We start from the raw sequence: 16,973 nt of genomic DNA, 5'->3' as shown, positions 1-16,973 counted from the left end.
TTTTTCTCATGTCTGTGGTCCTGATTTAAACAATGAAAGCCATTTATTCTGCACCCTTGAAAATCTCAAGTGTCTAGAAGCTTGAGAGCAAATGAAGTACTTTCTCTTTTGAAAAGTTGTATATTGTAGTGTCGGGGCCATGGCACGGGGATGTGGGATGACCACAAATATCAGCTGGCCCTTTCAATGTGTAGTCATTAGCCGGGACACTATTTAACAAAAGGTCAAATGATATTGAGAATTTTAACTGGTATTTCTACTAGTGTTTGAAAATGTTTCTGACCTGATGCTTTGCAAACTGCATCATCTCACAGGTGCTGGGCTTGTGTGGGCTTTCAATTTAATGACCTTGATGTGTTGTTGTTTTTTTATGCCTTTTTGATGTTTCTTGAACAGCAGAAGAGATTGAGAGCCAGTGATGCTGAGGGGTGGGCGAGTTTTTCCAATTGTCAGAGCTTTATGCCCCTGTCCCACTTAGGAAACCGGAACGGAAACCTCTGGAGACTTTGTGCCCCACCCAAGGTCTCTGTGCGGTTCCCGGGGGTTTTTGTCAGTCTGCTTCCTGCTTCCACTACCTGCAACCTCCGGGAACTGCACGGAAACCTTGGGTGGGGCGCAATGTCTCCAGAGGTTTCCCTTCCGGTTTCCTAAGTGGGACAGGGGCAATAAGCAGTGCTTTTGGGGCAGGGATTCAACACACCCTAACTGGTGGGCTCTGAGGAGCATGGGGTCTACAAGACAGGCGAGGATCAGGTACATTTGGGCAGGGTGACACTGGGTGAAGATTTGCAGCTGTATGTTTATCAAGTTACTTTGCAGGATTCTATCTGGAAAAATGATTAATAGAATTCACAATCAGTTTGTTGGATGTTGCAAATATTGTTGCAGGAATTTGGGACGATGCGAACCAGAGCTACAGTGCACATGCATGACAGAGGGGGGCGCTGTCCTGTGCACGGCTGCCCTGCCTGCAGTTGTCTGTCTTTTCACCGTTTTATTTTTATTTTTAGTTAAAGTGTTTTGTTTGGAGGTCTAGACTTTTTTGTGTGGGGGGAGGGGGGAGAACTGCCTTTCAGGGTCCCTACCTGGTCGGAGAGGCAGCTTTTCTCCGGGCTGCAGCTTCGACCCGTCCTCGCTGCCTACCAGCGGGCCTGGAGCGGCGTTTCCTGTCGGGGACCGCCCAGAACCTCGGCTTCGGCGGCGGCACAGCGCTGGAGCGCTATCGTGGAGCGGGCGATGCCTTGCCTGGGTCGCCGCGCTGGAGCTCCGGTGAGCTGAGACCGCCCAGTAAAACATCGCGGAGCTGCGGGACTGTGGAGCGGCCAGCTGCGGGCGGCGGCGCCGATCTTTACACCGGGAGCCTGGGATCTCTAGACGAGATCGGCAGTTGTGGAGCTCCAACTGGCGCGGCCTTGTCGGCTTCGGAAGCCGCGGCCTCCAGTACGGAGGCGGCCGTTCCAGGGTTCCCAGGCCGCTGTGAGGACTCTCCCGACGCCGGAGCACCACCACCTGGCGAGAACGGCCAGGAACATCGGGCCTCCGCAGAGGCAACTGTGGAGGCCTCAATAGGCCCGACTATGGGTGAACTGGGGTTGGGGACTGGACTTTGTGCCTTCCCTCATGGTGGGAGCCATTGTGGGGGGATGTTCTTTGTGTTTAAGACTCTCATTGGTGTTATGTCTGTATTTTTTTGTGTACTGCAAAAAGCATTTCACTTCATTACACCTCGGTGTATGTGAATGTGACCAATAAAATACCTTTGATGCCTTTGATACCAAGTAGTCAGTAAAGAAACAAATATAGTGGAACTGATAAAGTACTGTGTGGGCCATTATATGCATTATTAAAAAACTTAAAAAAGACATTTGGGCACATACAGTGCCCTCCATAATGTTTGGGACAAAGACCCATCATTTATTTATTTGCCTCTGTACTCCACAATTTGAGATTTGTAATAGAAAAAAATCACATATGGTTAAAGTGCACATTGTCAGATTTTATAAAGGCCATTTTTATACATTTGGGTTTCACCATGTAGAAATTAATTTATTTAATGTGATGGTATGCCAGTAATACTTTGATCATGTAAACCTCAGACAGAGATGCTGCCTGACCCGCCGAATTACTCCAGCACGTTGTAATCCAGCATCTGCAGTTCCTTTGTGTCTGAGCTCCTTGTCACTGCTTCAGGGAATTGTGCAGCTTGGTTCAGCTATTATTTTCATGGGCCCATTGTGCAAAGCCTCTGTGCAGCTGCCAGCTCTTGCTGTTGGCCTTAAACATGAAGAATAACTTGGACACAGGCTGCAGATGATGGAAATACAAAATAACAACACAATCTTGGAAATCGAAATTTGTCAGCAGATCAGAAACAAATGTTAATGATTCAACCCACTTCATCAAGATAACTTGGATGTGGTTCCCTTAGAACTGCCAAGATCCATGGGTGTGCTCCTTGGCTAGGAGTTGAGGGAGAGAGAGAATTCTCTTGCTGAAGCCTGCATCTAGAATTGATGATCTCCTCTGCTTCCAAGCAAGTAAATGTTCTTCAGCATCGGACTAGAATGATACCCGGAGCAGACTGGACGATTTACCTGCAGCCAGTTGAGTTTTATGCAACTTGCCTACTTTTAAGCCTATTTTCCCTGCAAACCATCAAGTTTATTGAACCTATTTCTGCATCCTGTTGCAATGGGAGTTGCACTGCGCTGGATGGTTTGTACCAAAGAAGAGCAGTCTTGTTGAGCAGCCCAGATATTATGTTTCCGGTGCGATTTTCAAACAAACATATTGGAAATCACACTTCACTTTAATTCTACAAATTTGCTACAACTTTGGTCGTATCATCCGACAAACTGTGCAGATTTTAAAAAAAATATTGGAACACTTGCAAAGATTGATTGGTGGTCATTTTCCCACAGCTGGAACTGTCCAGTGCACAGATTTAAAGTGTTTGTAGTGAACGGCAATGATGCCACCGCCTTTAAGAGACATTTCGATGGGGACTTATATAAACTTGGCATGGGAGGATGCAGACCAAATTCAGGCAAATGGGATTAGTGTAGATGGCTCAAAACGTTGGCTTGGATACAGTATGACAGGCCAAAGGGACTGTTTCTGTTCTGTATAACTCTTAAGAGTTAAGTATGTGAATACTGGTCCAGCCTATTCTAGATGGTGGACAAAACTTAAACCTCATATTTAAGAGTTGTTAATGCGTTTCTGAAATGACTTCCAAAGGCAAGGATTCAGTTCCCTGCTGATGGCTGTACTTCGATCTGCCAACAACCCAATGTTCCATCCAGAGGCAGTAGCACAGGCTGACTTTCTTGTGTGTCCTGTCAACTCTTGCCAGAATCTCCAGTGTTGCTTCTGGCCAACTCCTGACAGAGAACGAGTTGGAAAGCTGATGTTAATTAGGAAAAGAGAGCTTGTCTTTACAAAATGTCTCTCACATCCTCGGGATATCCCAGAGTTGAAGAGATCGCTGATGCCGGGATATGGAACGCAAGGAGACCAGGGGAGAACTAGTCTCCCAACAGCAGTAATCTCGTTGTTAGCAGCCCAGACTTTGATGGTGACACATTTTGATGATAAGGAGCATCGAAGGTTTCTGTATTCTAACAATGGTATTTTTTTCTAATCAGTTGGCAACTCTCCCAGGAGGGCAGCGGAAGGGATCTATTCCACATTATGGGGGTGGTCATTCCTATTTATGCTCAGCTGGTGCTTTCCTTAAAGCCCCCCTCCCCTACCCTGCTCTGAGCAAAAGACACTTGTGAAACAATATTTTAAACCACTCACAGTTCCCTGCTGAGCTGATGTTTTCTCCCCGCATACACACTGCTCTCCTTTCTGTTCACCAGAATGCAATATTTTCACAATATCTCAGCTTCGTCTGCTGAATATTCCCTCCTGAGTGAGGATACTAGTGAGGATACAGCTCGGTGATTAGTAAAATCATTGTTTTTTTTAAACAAGCATGCTGCGTTTCAAAAGCCTCCCCCAATCCCCCCTTCTTGCCTGTGCCCTCCGAGACTCACGCCTATTTCTCCATCCCCCTCCCCTTCCTGTAGCTTCACAGTCTGTCACTCTTCAATACTTTTACTTCACACGCTCTGTCTTTTAATCTCTGGTATTTAACCACCATCTGCCTATCTAACCCCCCCATCAACTGTATCAACCTATTACCTGCCAGGCTTTGTTCTGCCTCTCCTCTCTTCCAGCTTCCTCCCCCCCCCCCCCCCCCCCCCCCCCCCCCCCACTTGAAGAAGGGTCCCGATCAGAAGCATCAGTTATCCATGTTCTCCAGAACATGCTGCATGATCTGCTGAGTTACTTCAGCACTATTTGTCTTTTTTTCGTTCTTTTTCAAGCCCCTTGCCTACACTAAATAACTACAACGCATTTTTTCGTGAATACTCAGTGAAATATCCGCCTGCAAACCAAATGTTGACTAATTAAAAGGAGGCAGCTTAAAATAAAAGTATGGATCAGGCAGCATCCTTCGAGAACATGGATAGGTATCGTTTCGGGATGAGACCCTCTTTATTATTATTGTACTTTTTTTAAGCAATGAAATCTCTCCCAAACCTTAATGCACCAGTAGGGGCTATCGTGCCAGTGAAAAAAATATTGCTCTTTTCACATGACTTGCAGAAAGAAACTGTAAGTAGATTACACAACCAGTGTTACACAACTGTATTACACAGATTACACAACTCTGCATCAGCAGATAACTGAGATAAGTTGTTTATATCCAGCTGCAAAGATATGAGAGAAAATCAGAGACAACCGTTACTTAATACTTGTGTCATTGGTCATAGTTACGTGTAGATTTTTGTCTTTTTCATTTAAAGAGAGCTTGGCCACATCTCTCCTGAAGTCATTCACAATAGTTCCAACAGCATCAGACTTGCTGTATGACTAAAATTCAATGCTTCCTCTTTGGTATCGTAACACAGAGCAAGGTGCTATGCCTAATGTTGTTGACTTTCACCCAACACGCCAGTGTTAATCAATCACTGCAAATCTCACCACCTCGTGGAGTAGGCACTGATGTTGCAATGAATTGATTGGAAACTGAACCAAAATGTAATGTTCACGTCGGGTAGAAAATCTGCAACAGTTTACAAGCATTACAGAGAAATACATCTCAAGCTAGCACTGGGATTTAATGTATTGAATGAATCTCAGCTCTGCAGGAGAATTGGGGATGTTGGGGATATTAACGCAGCTTAGTTTGCAGCTCTCCTAAATAGAAATTGTGATGTTTTCATGCACAAATGACCAGACAGTAACATCAAGTTTCATTGCCGCTGGTTAGAGGGATTTAAGATGCGAACTGGCTGTTGAATTGGAATTATCAACTTGCTTGAGATAGAAGATTGAAACAACAGCCCTCCCTTAATTGTCTCCATGCTCAGAATGACTCCTATTGGGCAGCTTTGTCAAGTCTGCAGCTTCAGTTTGGTTTGGAGATACAGCGTGGAAACATGCCCTTCAGCCCACCGGGTCCACACCAACCACCCGTAAAAGGGGTCTGTGACCTACGCACTAGGGGCAATTTACAGAAGCCAATTAACCTACAAACCCGCACATTTTTGAGATGTAGGAGGAAACCGGATCACCCAAAAGAAATCCAGAAGATCACAAGAAGAACATGCAAATTCCACACAGAGAACACCCGAGATCAGGATTGAAATCAGGCACTGAGAGGCAGCAGCTCTACCAGCTGGGCCACCCAAATGGCTTAGTCCAGGGTTTGAATTCTGTACCTTTCACACATTAAGCAGTTTTCCTCCCAGAATGAGAAAGAACGAGACCAAAGAACCAAAGTGGTGGCCGAGGTGATTTGTCAACACTCGCCAACCATGAACCCAACCAGAGAAATAACATAAAGAATATCTTATTTGGGAGGGTGCTTGGTGACCACTTCCATCACAACCAGTGTTGTTGACCGTGACTCAATGATGCCCTCAGTGGTAAACAGATGCCCGCAATGCCTAGTGGTAGCCCCTGGTTAAAACGGCAGCAGGCAAATCAGTGTCTATTTATCTCCAACTCCATTTTAACTCTTGAGACCCAAATTAAAATGTACCTCAATTTACCTTAAGCTCCAATGCGAGCTGGTTAGAAGCATATTTCACTCTATTTTACAAGTGTATAGCTATATTCCACCTAACATTCCCACTCCCTGCTCTACTCATAATTCCCAAATTTCTGTCAGTCCGATTGCCAAACTGGATCTTTAATTGGTCATCAGTTGGAGCCTGTGAACGTCACTTAATAATACTGCAGTCACAGAGGTTCAATCAAGGTAGCTTGGAACATGCACAATATGCCCTCATTATTTTAATCTTGTTAAATTGTTAGGTATCGCTGTTAAACAAATCTGATATCAAAAGCTCAGCTGATGATATATTGAGATGCCAATCGACTTATCCTGGAAATGCCTCTCCTGCTGACTTTGCTCCCTCTGCATGTCTAACTTTTTACAGCCTGGCTGAGATTCCCTCCTTTCCAAGTCCTACCAGTTCATAACCATTCCATTAAAATCAACAGAATGTGCCAACATATTGGTCTCTTTAATTATTTTTAACAAGTTTAATGATATAATTTGATATAATTGAATTGCCACACAACCAAGGGCGGTGGAATTTGGGTTGCCAGCAGCGGTACAGTAATAAAGAACACACAACCACAATAAAAAATTTACACAAAACATCCACCACAGTGATGAATGCTGTGGTGGATAATATGAAACTCATGTGAATGGGTGATCGATGGTCGGTGTGGACTTGGAGACGGGGCCTGTTTCTATACTGTATCACTAAACAAAACTAAACTAAACCTCATAAATCTCAATACTGAAAGACCAGATTCAACAGTATTTTGTTTCGGATATTCAATAGTAAATCCCATTCTCAACTAGCGTGACCCCTGAAGGTCATTGTATCTTCCTCCTGACCCTCCATCTGTGAGATTGTTTTATTTCACAGGATTTCTTTTGAGAACGTTTCTTGTCTCCTTCCTCCCTCCTGCCACGGGGATCTGATTCATTTGTTTATTTCTGATTTGTTTTCCAGTGCTGCACGTTGAGAGGAAGTTCTGGTGACGGTCCTGACCTTTGACGTTCACCCTGGATCCCGGGATGTCCAGATTTCCTTTTGGTGGGGGAGCCTGACCTCTGCTTTGCATCAAAGTCTTGGGCTGTAGCTGAAAGTTGAAGCAAACAGCGTGGACTCTGCGTTACCCCTTTTCTCGGTTCATTCCCACATCACCCAGTACCTCTTTCCACTGCTTTGAATGAAATCTTTCCACCAGCTTTAAGCAATCTCTCCCCACCCCTCCCACTTTCCTCTTCCACGCTGTATTGATTAATTGTGAAAACATAAATGCACAGAGGAGGGTGGGTTGAGAAGATTCTGGTGCTAACATTCAAATCTGAAAATGCTTTCCCTTTGTCTATAAAAAGTGGCAGGATATTAGCCTGGACAAGCACAGCTTTCAAGCGAATAGAGTCAATATGTTTCGGTTGACTGACTCCCTTTTTTAAAGGAGTTCTGGTAAAGAAGATGGGAGAGATATTGGGTCACTTGGTAACTAGTGCTTGGTATCCAGCGATGGGGGAAATACTAGTATTATGCAACTGGTATGTAAATTAAGCTAAAGTAGAACAAAATACACACTGATTTTCTATATAACGTCAAATGTGACTGAGGCCGTTGATGCATTCATTCCCTGAACCAAATGAACCAGGAAATTCAATCTGAGCTAATGAAGATAAGGGGAAACACTAAAACACTCACAAGCCCCACTGAAGTAATGAAATCCCCATGGATTTACATATTCATTCAACACATGTTCTCATTGTGAGTGGGTAGACTTGGTTTGTACTGTAGCCAGGAGACTGAGACTGGGCTTGCTGCCCCCCATCAAAGCCACCGTGTGCCAAAAGGCCTCATGCTGTGGTAGAAGGTGAAAAGATCCTTGCCTGAGCACAGCAAAGCTTCTTCCCTTCTGTATCAAGCTTCTGAACCAGAAGCTAAAGTAGCGTTCGATTCTGCTCTACCTCGTTGAGGACATTGGACTTTGTCTATGGAACTGATGTGTTGCAATGTGGAGAACTATAGTCTGCACTCCTTATCTTCCCCTTTGCTGTATCAATTGTACTTGAGTTTGAACTGATGGTATTTATGTCTGGTACAGCTGATTTGTTTGGATATCATGCAAAACAAAGCTTTTCACTGTACTTCCGTTCATGTGACAATAAATGTAAACAAAAGATAGACACAAAAGGCTGGAGTAACTCTGCGGTTCAGGCAGCATCTCTGGAGAGATGGGATGGGTGATGTTTCGGGTTGATGCCCTTCATCAGACATGTTATGACCATAGGTTCAGATTTTCAGAATTAAGCATTCAGAATTCATTTAGACAATAGGTGCAGGAGTAGGCCATTCGGCCCTTCGAGCAAGCACCGCCATTCAATGTGATCATGGCTGATCATCCATAATCAGTACCCCGTTCCTGCCTTCTCCCCATATCCCTTGACTCCGCTATCTTTAAGAGCTCTATCTAACATCAAAGTATCCCACCAGCATCCCTCTACCCCAACCCATCCCAATCACTTCCCCACACTGCAGAACATCTCCAGTTGGTAGGAAAGTCTGTCAGTAGTTAGTTCTATAACTCAGCATCTACTTCCAAGCTGGGCTCCAGTCAATGTGAACACTTATAGAAACTTACAAAATTCTTAAGGGGTTGGACAGGCTAGATGCAGGAAGATTGTTCCCGATGTTGGGGAAGTCCAGGACAAGGGGTCACAGCTTAAAGATAGAGGGGAAATCCTTTAGGACCGAGATGAGAAAAACATTTTTCACACAGAGAGTGGTGAGTCTCTGGAATTCTCTGCCACAGAAGGTAGTTGAGGCCAGTTCATTGGCTATATTTAAGAGGGAGTTAGATGTGGCCCTTGTGGCTAAAGGGATCAGGGGGTATGGAGAGAAAGCAGGTACAGGATACTGAGTTGGATGATCAGCCATGATCATATTGAATGGCGGTGCAGGCTCGAAGGGCCGAATGGCCTCTACTCCTGCATCTACTTTCTATGTTTCTATCTGTGGAGATCACGTTGTGAATGCAGGAAGTAGTGAATGAGTGTGTGTGCTCCAGGGCTCGGCAAAGCCAGGGCCAAACAGTGTCGAACCTCAGACTAGTTGAAAATGTTCTGCTGGAATCTTGGTTTGACTAATGCCCTGCCCATAACTTCTGAAACCTGAACAAAAACAAGCCTCTTCTTTCCGTCTGGAATGTTGGCGGCTAAGGGGAGACTGACAGAAGTATATACAGTACAATACAATACGATAGAACTTGATTTATCCCAGGAGGCAAATTAATCTGTCATAAAAACACAAAATACATGAAATTGAAGTGATGAGTGGAAAGGATTGGGGGTGTGCAAAGATTGGCGGGGGGTGGGGGGGGGGGGGGGGGGGGGCGACAAAAGTCAGTCTATAAAATCATGAGAAGCAGTCAGAACCTTTTTCCCAGGGTAGAAATATCCAAAACTAGAGGGCATAGCTCGATGGTGAGAGGGGAAAAGTGTAATGGAGATGTACTGGGCAGTTTCTTTCCCCAGAGTTGTGGGGGCCATGAAACATATTGCCAGGGTTGGTGGAGCAGGCAGATACATTAGTGGTATTTAAGAGGCTTTTAGATACTCATGTGGAAGTGGAAGGAACAGAGGGCTTTGGATCATGTACAGGTAGATGGGATCAGTTTAACTTGGCATCATGTTCATCGCAAACGTTGTGGGCCAAAGGGCCCATTCCTGCACTGTGCTGTTCTGTGCTGGCCTGTGCTGGCCTGTTCTATGTTCTAAGGCTGTAGGAGCCCTATTGTGGGAGGGTTGAATGAAGCAGGAACATAGAATGATGTTGCACACTGTCTAAATGTACAACCATTTAAAGCCCTGGGTATTGCTGACTGTGGCCTATACAGTGACTTTTGACCATCACCAATCTTCAATCTGTGTTATTTTGATTATCACCGGCTACAGGGAGCACACTACTGATTTATCTGAAATATTACAATTAATTATGAGGCACCCAAACTCTGTCCTTAATCAGTATTCAGATCTTGTTCCCATTTCTGTATAATTCTGATGTTTATCATGTGTATGCCCGAGGCTCTGTCATGTTTAGCTGATTTAATGTCCACTGGACCGAGGGTGTCCGATACATCAAACACACACAGCAGAGGGTCAGAATTTGTGATCACTGTTGTGTGGTGATAGAGATCAATTAAAACCTGTTCCCCTGGAAATGAGCAGAGGTCTGGCTGTCTTTTTTAAGATAAACGGTTCTGCATCTTTCAAAATGAACAGCTTGTTTGACACGGCTGGATAATGATCTGAACTGGTGGGTTGTTCTCAGGGGGCGGCACGGTGGCGCAGCTGGTAGGCCTGCTGCCGCGCAGTATCAGAGACCCGGATTCGATCCTGACTCCGGGTGCTGTCTGTGTGGAGTTTGCACACTCTCCCTGAGTTTCCTCCCACGTCCCAAAAACGAGGTTGAATGTCCTCTGTAAAATTGCCCCAGGTGTGTAGGGAGTGGATGAGAAAGTGGGATAACACAGAACTAGCATGAACAGGTAGGTGATCAATGGTCGGCGTGGACCCGATGGGCAGAATGGCCTGTTTCCATACTCTCAAAATCTAAAAAGATCTGAGATGTTTGAGTGACAGGTCTCCGCGATCTGTACCACTGATCTACTAATTGTTACTTAACATTCTTTACACTATCATCTTCAGGATTCTTCACTGCATCAGCAAAAATAAGTGAAATCAATTAAAATCGGGAAAAGAGTATAACGGAACTGCTCACCCCAAACCTGATGATTTATTAATGGTGAGGTTTGTTCCTATTTAATGAGAATGGTTGCAATGCTTGTTTGAAAGGAAAGTAGCGAGTTGCTAAGAACAGCACAGGAGCAGTAAATCTAATAGGTGACCAGTGCCTGAAGAAGGGTCTCGATACGAATCCTTCTCTGTCCACTCCCATTGCAGATGCTGCTTGGACCCCTGAGTTCCTCCAGCATTTTGGTTTTGCTTAGTGATCAGTGCCCATGTAACAAAGCTGTCTGTCACCTCATTTGAAGGTCCCTCGCTTGAACTGTGGATAAGAACTAGGACACGAGAAGTCATTTCATGTTTAAGAACCCGTTTAACCACATGCGATCTGGCAATTACTGCCACTAATCTGCCTGTCACTGAGAACTGTTTCCGTCAGGGTATAATGGTTAGAATATATTTAATTTCTGTTCATGTCTTGAGAGTTATTTTTCCCAGGAGTTTCAGCACTCGTAGAGTTCAAGATTTCTTTACACATTCACCACCCCTGCTGCACGCCTCTCTATCAATCTGCTTGTCATTATGCACACAAAATCCTTCGAAAGCTTCAAGAATTGACCCTTGCTCAACATGACGAGGCCGTACTTTTCACCAACATCACCTTTTTCCATGCATAATAAATACTAAAGATTGAGTTTGATGGATTATTTGACTGAATACTTTTTTCATTTGTCAAAATCAGTCTTCTCGTAGAATCACGCCAGCTCGTTTTTACCTGCTGTATCACACCCTGATTTATGTGCTGCATTAGAACATGTCACTTTGGCAGGGAGAAAAATAACAAAAATATTTCCATTCACAAGTTTATCCACCAAGAGTGTGGGAATTTCCAACAGACTCCTGTCTTCAGCCGTGGTATTCATGTAAACGTTCCTTTATCCTCAGAATAAAACCAGATGAAAGCATCATTTTCAATGTCAGAGTAACAAGTTTTGTATTTGCTGCATTCCTGTGTTATACAGTGGATGGATGGGAGAAGAGCAGTACAGTTCACGAAAGACAAGTGGGACCACCACCACCTATAACCACCCATGAGGGTCTGATGATGGGCTGAGATGCAGGCTGCTGGGAGACCAAGTTTGAACAGGATCGCACAGCAACTCAGATTAGTGTTTTAGAAAAAAATTGGATTAAAAAATTGCTTAATATTCTTAGAAATGTTTGCCAATTGCATCAGAATTCTGAATGCATAATTACTCGATACATGAGAATTTGTTGTACAATCAACCTGCTGGAGCCTATTGGCTTTCAAACAGTCATTATATGCTATCCATCTTCGCAAAGTAAATGACCATTACATGATGAAAAAGGAAATTGAGATAAAATGCAGTTGACCATAACATTTAAAATGTATTGGCAAAAAAACATAATTTATCGACTCTTAAGGTGCAAAGGCAGTGAAAGTTGCTTTATTAAGAAATTTAGCCAATTTTGGTAAATTTGAGCAAAAATGTCTAAAAAGTCCCTATTTTCCATGTTGATGGTGAGATAAAAAGATTCTCAAACCGTCCCATGTTTTTTCTCACTCCTTATGCTATATCCAATATTCAGAGATAGTCGGTGATGCTTGGAGGGAGACATTTAGTTCCCTTCCCCTCTCTGGTTTCCACTCAGTGTCTTCCCACCCCTTCCACGTTGAAGCTCTTGCAGAAAGATGCTAGTGCCTGTGCTGCCTGCCCCACAATGTGTTGGTGCTGCAGGAAGAAATTGTTTTCAAGCTGCCTTAACCTATGATGCATGTTGTAACATAACACTTACTTTTGATGCGTTTCCGCAAGAGGCAAGGACACACAAGCAATAAAACATCTACAAGACCAATATAAAGTTTCCACAGTGCAAAGGTTCACTGAGTGCCTCATTGAAACCCATTTACCCTTTTCATTAACAATTAAATAAAGGTTTAACGCGCTGTTAAGAATATATCAGTGGAAACATGGGATCTGAGACTGACAGATTTGTGACAATACAATTTTCTTTTAATACGGAATCTGATTGACAACTGGCTATTTCTAGAAAAAAGATTCCTTGAATTGTCTATATTGCTGTGTAATTTACTTTCTATTTAATGGTTGAGAAAGATTAAACATCTCAGGATTCACTGATGTGATTTAATTACCCACTAGAGGCTGATTTAAGGTTTGCTGCTGCCTCAGAGCGAGGTGTTGATGACTCACGATCCAGTGACTGCACTGTCTGTCAGCCTTTTGAGGACAGCGCTGTTTCCTGAAGATACCTGGTTTATAACTGTTTGCTTGTTTCAAGTATAGGAGAGGACATGTGTGTGGGCCCCATTTGTTTTGTCTTCCAGACTATTCTTTAAAGATAATCCTGAAATATCTTCAAACGGTGTAGTGGAAAATGTACTTTGAAGAGAGCAGGTTTAGAGATGTCAAGTAATATTGTTGATCCCGAGGTTGCCTTCAGTTGGGGATAAAAATATTCAGCAGACCAGTGGGAGAGAACCAGCATATGAGCTAACGGTTGTACATAATGGTTAAAAAACATTTATTTTAACAAGAAAAATACATCGTGAGCAAAAGTAAATATTCGTCTGGATGACAGATGGAGTAAGACTCACTGCATGTTTTGCCACTTCTCTCCCGTGGTTACCCAGTCTGAATCAATACATAAAAACAGCAAGTGCTGGAAACATTCAACAGGTCAGGTTGCATCTGTGGGAAGAGAAACAGAGTTTATGTTTCATGTCAAAGACTCTTATGATTTGGAATGTTCGACCTGTTTCTCATTTCACAAATGTGCCTAAATATTGCCAGTATTTTCTGTTTTTATTTAAATTTCCAGCATTGCTGTTTTTTTTGGGTTTTTTTTACTCTCACTGAAGCGAGTTCTGCTCCCGGTAAGAGAAAGTAAAGCCAAATGGATCATTCTGAAGCTAGGTGCAATTGTTAAAATAGTTTTTCTGGGCAGGTTAGGGAATGTTGACTGGGGAATATATTTAGTAGTCTGGTGTGTGTATGAAGAAACTGCAATGCTGGTTTAAACTGAAGATAGACGCAAAATAATGGAGTAACTCAGCTGGACAAGCAGCATCTCTGGAGAGAAGAAATGGGTGACGTTTCGGGTCAAGACCCTTCTCCAGACAGTAGAGTTGTACAACACTTTGCAAACCAAGCCCAGTTTGGATCGTTGTCCTTAGGTGTTTAATGTGATTGCCAGAAAGGAATTCTCTGCTAAACCAAAGTGATGTACAGTGCACAAAAAAGCTGGAGAAACTCAGCGGGTGCAGCAGCATCTATGGAGCGAAGGAAATAGGCAACGTTTTGGGCCGAAACCCTTCTTCAGACGTCTGATGTACAGTGCATTCAGAAAGTATTCAGACCCCTTCACTTTTTCCACATTTTGTTACGTTACAGCCTTATTTTAAAATGGATTAGATTCATTTATTTTATCATCAATCTGCACACAATACCCCATCATAAAAAAAACAAAAAAGAGTTGTTTAGAAATGTTTGCAAAGTAATTGAAAATAAATAACTAAAATATCAATAGACAATAGGTGCAGGAGTAGGCCATTTGGCCCTTCGGGCCAGCACCGCCATTCAATGTGATCGTGGCTGATCATCCCCAATCAGTACCCAGTTCCTGCCTTCTCCCCATATCCCCTGAATCTGCTATTTTTAAGAGCCCTACCTAACTCTTGAAAGCATCCAGAGAACCTGCCTCCACCGCCCTCTGAGGCAGAGAATTCCACAGACTCACCACTCTCTGTGAGAAAAACTGTTTCCTCGTCTCCGTTCTAAATGGCTTACTCCATATTCTTAAACTGTGGCCCCTGGTTCTGGACTCCCCCAACATCGGGAACATCACATTTACATAAGTATTCAGACCCTTTACTCAGTACTTTGATGAGCCACCTTCGGCAGTGATTACAGCCTCAAGTCTTCTTTGGTATGAGGCTACAAGCTTGGCACACCTGTATTTGGGTAATTTATCCCATTCTTCTCTGCGGATCCTCTCAAGCTCTGTCCGGTTGGATGGGGGGCGTCGATGCACAGCTATTTTCAGGTCCCTCCAGAGATGTTCAATTGGGTTCATGTCCGGGCTCTGGCTGGGCCACTCAAGGACATTCACAGACTTGTCATAAAGCCACTCTTGTGTTGTCTTGGCTGTGTGCTTAGGGTCATTGTCCTGTTGGAAGGTGAACCTCCACCCCAGTCTGAGGTCCAGCACGCTCTGGAGCAGGTTTTCATCAAGGATCTCTCTGTACTTTGCTCCGTTCATCTTTCCCTCGATCCTGACTAGTCTCCCAGTTCCTGCTGCTGAAAAACATCCCCACAGCATGATGCTGCCACCACCGTAGGTATGGTATTGGCCAGGTGATGAGCGGTGCCTTCCACCGTAGGTGACTCTTGGTATTCAGGCCAAAGAGTTCAATCTTGGTTTCATCAGACCAGAGAATCTTGTTTCTCATGGTCTGAGAGTCCTTTAGGTGCCTTTTGGCAAACTCCAAGCGGGCTGTCATGTGCCTTTTACTGAGGAGTGGCTTCCATCTGGCCACTCTACTATAAAGACCTGATTGGTTGAGTGCTGCAGATATAGTTGTCCTTCTGGAAGGTTCTCCCATCTCCACAGAGGAACTCTGGAGCTCTGTCAGAGTGACCGTCGGGTTCTTGGTCACCTTCCTGATCAAGGTCCTTCTCCCCCGATTGCTCAGTTTGGCCGGGCGGCCAGCTCTATGAAGAGTCCTGGTGGTTCCAAAGTTCTTCCATTTAAGAATGACGGAGGCCACTGTGTTCTTCAGGACCTGCAATGCTGCAGAAGTTGTTTTATACCCTTCCCTAGATCTATGTCTCGACACAATCCTGTCTCCGAGGTCTACAGACAATTCCTTCATCTTCATGGCTTGGTTTTTGCTCTGACATGCACTGTCAACTGTGGGACCTTTCCAAATCATGTCCAATCAATTTAATTTACCATTGGTGGACTCCAAGCAAGTTGTAGAAACATCTCAAGGATAATCAATGGAAACAGGATGTACCTAAGCTCAATTTTGAGTGTCATAACAAAGGAATACTTATGTAAATGTGATATTTCAGTTATTTCCTTTTAATTACTTTGCAAACATTTCAACACCTGTTTTCACTTTTTTATTATGGGGTATTGTGTGTAGATTGATGATTTAAAAAAATGAATTAAATCAATTTTAGAATAAGGCTGTAACGTAACAAAATGTGGAAAAAGTGAAGGGGTCTGAATACTTTCCGAATGCACTGTATTCCTGCCTGTTGCCTCTCTGAGTGAGATTTTGAATTAGCTCACAATTTTAAAAAAACAGTAGAAGACACAATGTGATTAGAAAAAGTGGCTAACCATGTGCTCACATGGTGGGGTGCAAATGGAGAAAGTACAGAGCAAATGAGTGAATTTGTGGCTGTCAGTAACAATGTAAACATGGGTTTTTGGTTTCTGTAAACCTTATTGAGTGGAGCTATCTGCATTGTGATTGGAGATAGTGACATGGCTTTGTACTGATGCATTCTTGTTAACAGTAAATAATCTATAATTTGTCCAAATATTCTTCACTTAGTTCTTTTCTAAAATGTAAACTAGAAACGTGTGAGGTATTGTGTTTGAGGATGTCCAATGAGCCTAAAGCGAATACAGGGGTACATTGTGAATAGAAGGTGTAGAGAATAGATGAATCTTGACATATTTGCACAGATCCCTAAAAGTATCAGGACGTGGTAATAAGGTGGTTAAAAAGACAAACCAAAATGTTACAATTTATCTGCTGAGGTGGAGAATGCATGAATAAGCATCATTCCAGCACAGTATACAACACTAATTAAGCCATAGCTTGAGCACTGTACACACTTCACAGCATTGCAGAAGACTGCAGAGCTAAGGAGCTGGCACTGGGATGTGGGATGAGATCAAAGTCGTTCTTTGATTGGTATGAAAGATGGGCCGATTCTAAGTAAAACACTTTCGATAATTTTCTGGTTCCATTCAGGTGACACGAAGTACAAAATGGACGTATAGCAAGGCACAGATATTGAACAGACCCTGTCTTAAGCTCAATTTTAATTGTTTTTTCTAT

Source organism: Leucoraja erinacea, chromosome 27 (assembly GCF_028641065.1).
Source record: "Leucoraja erinacea ecotype New England chromosome 27, Leri_hhj_1, whole genome shotgun sequence".
In the NCBI taxonomy this organism is placed as follows: Eukaryota; Metazoa; Chordata; class Chondrichthyes; order Rajiformes; family Rajidae; genus Leucoraja; species Leucoraja erinaceus.
The sequence above is the reverse complement of the archived record's forward strand: the minus strand, read 5'-3'. Positions refer to the sequence as shown.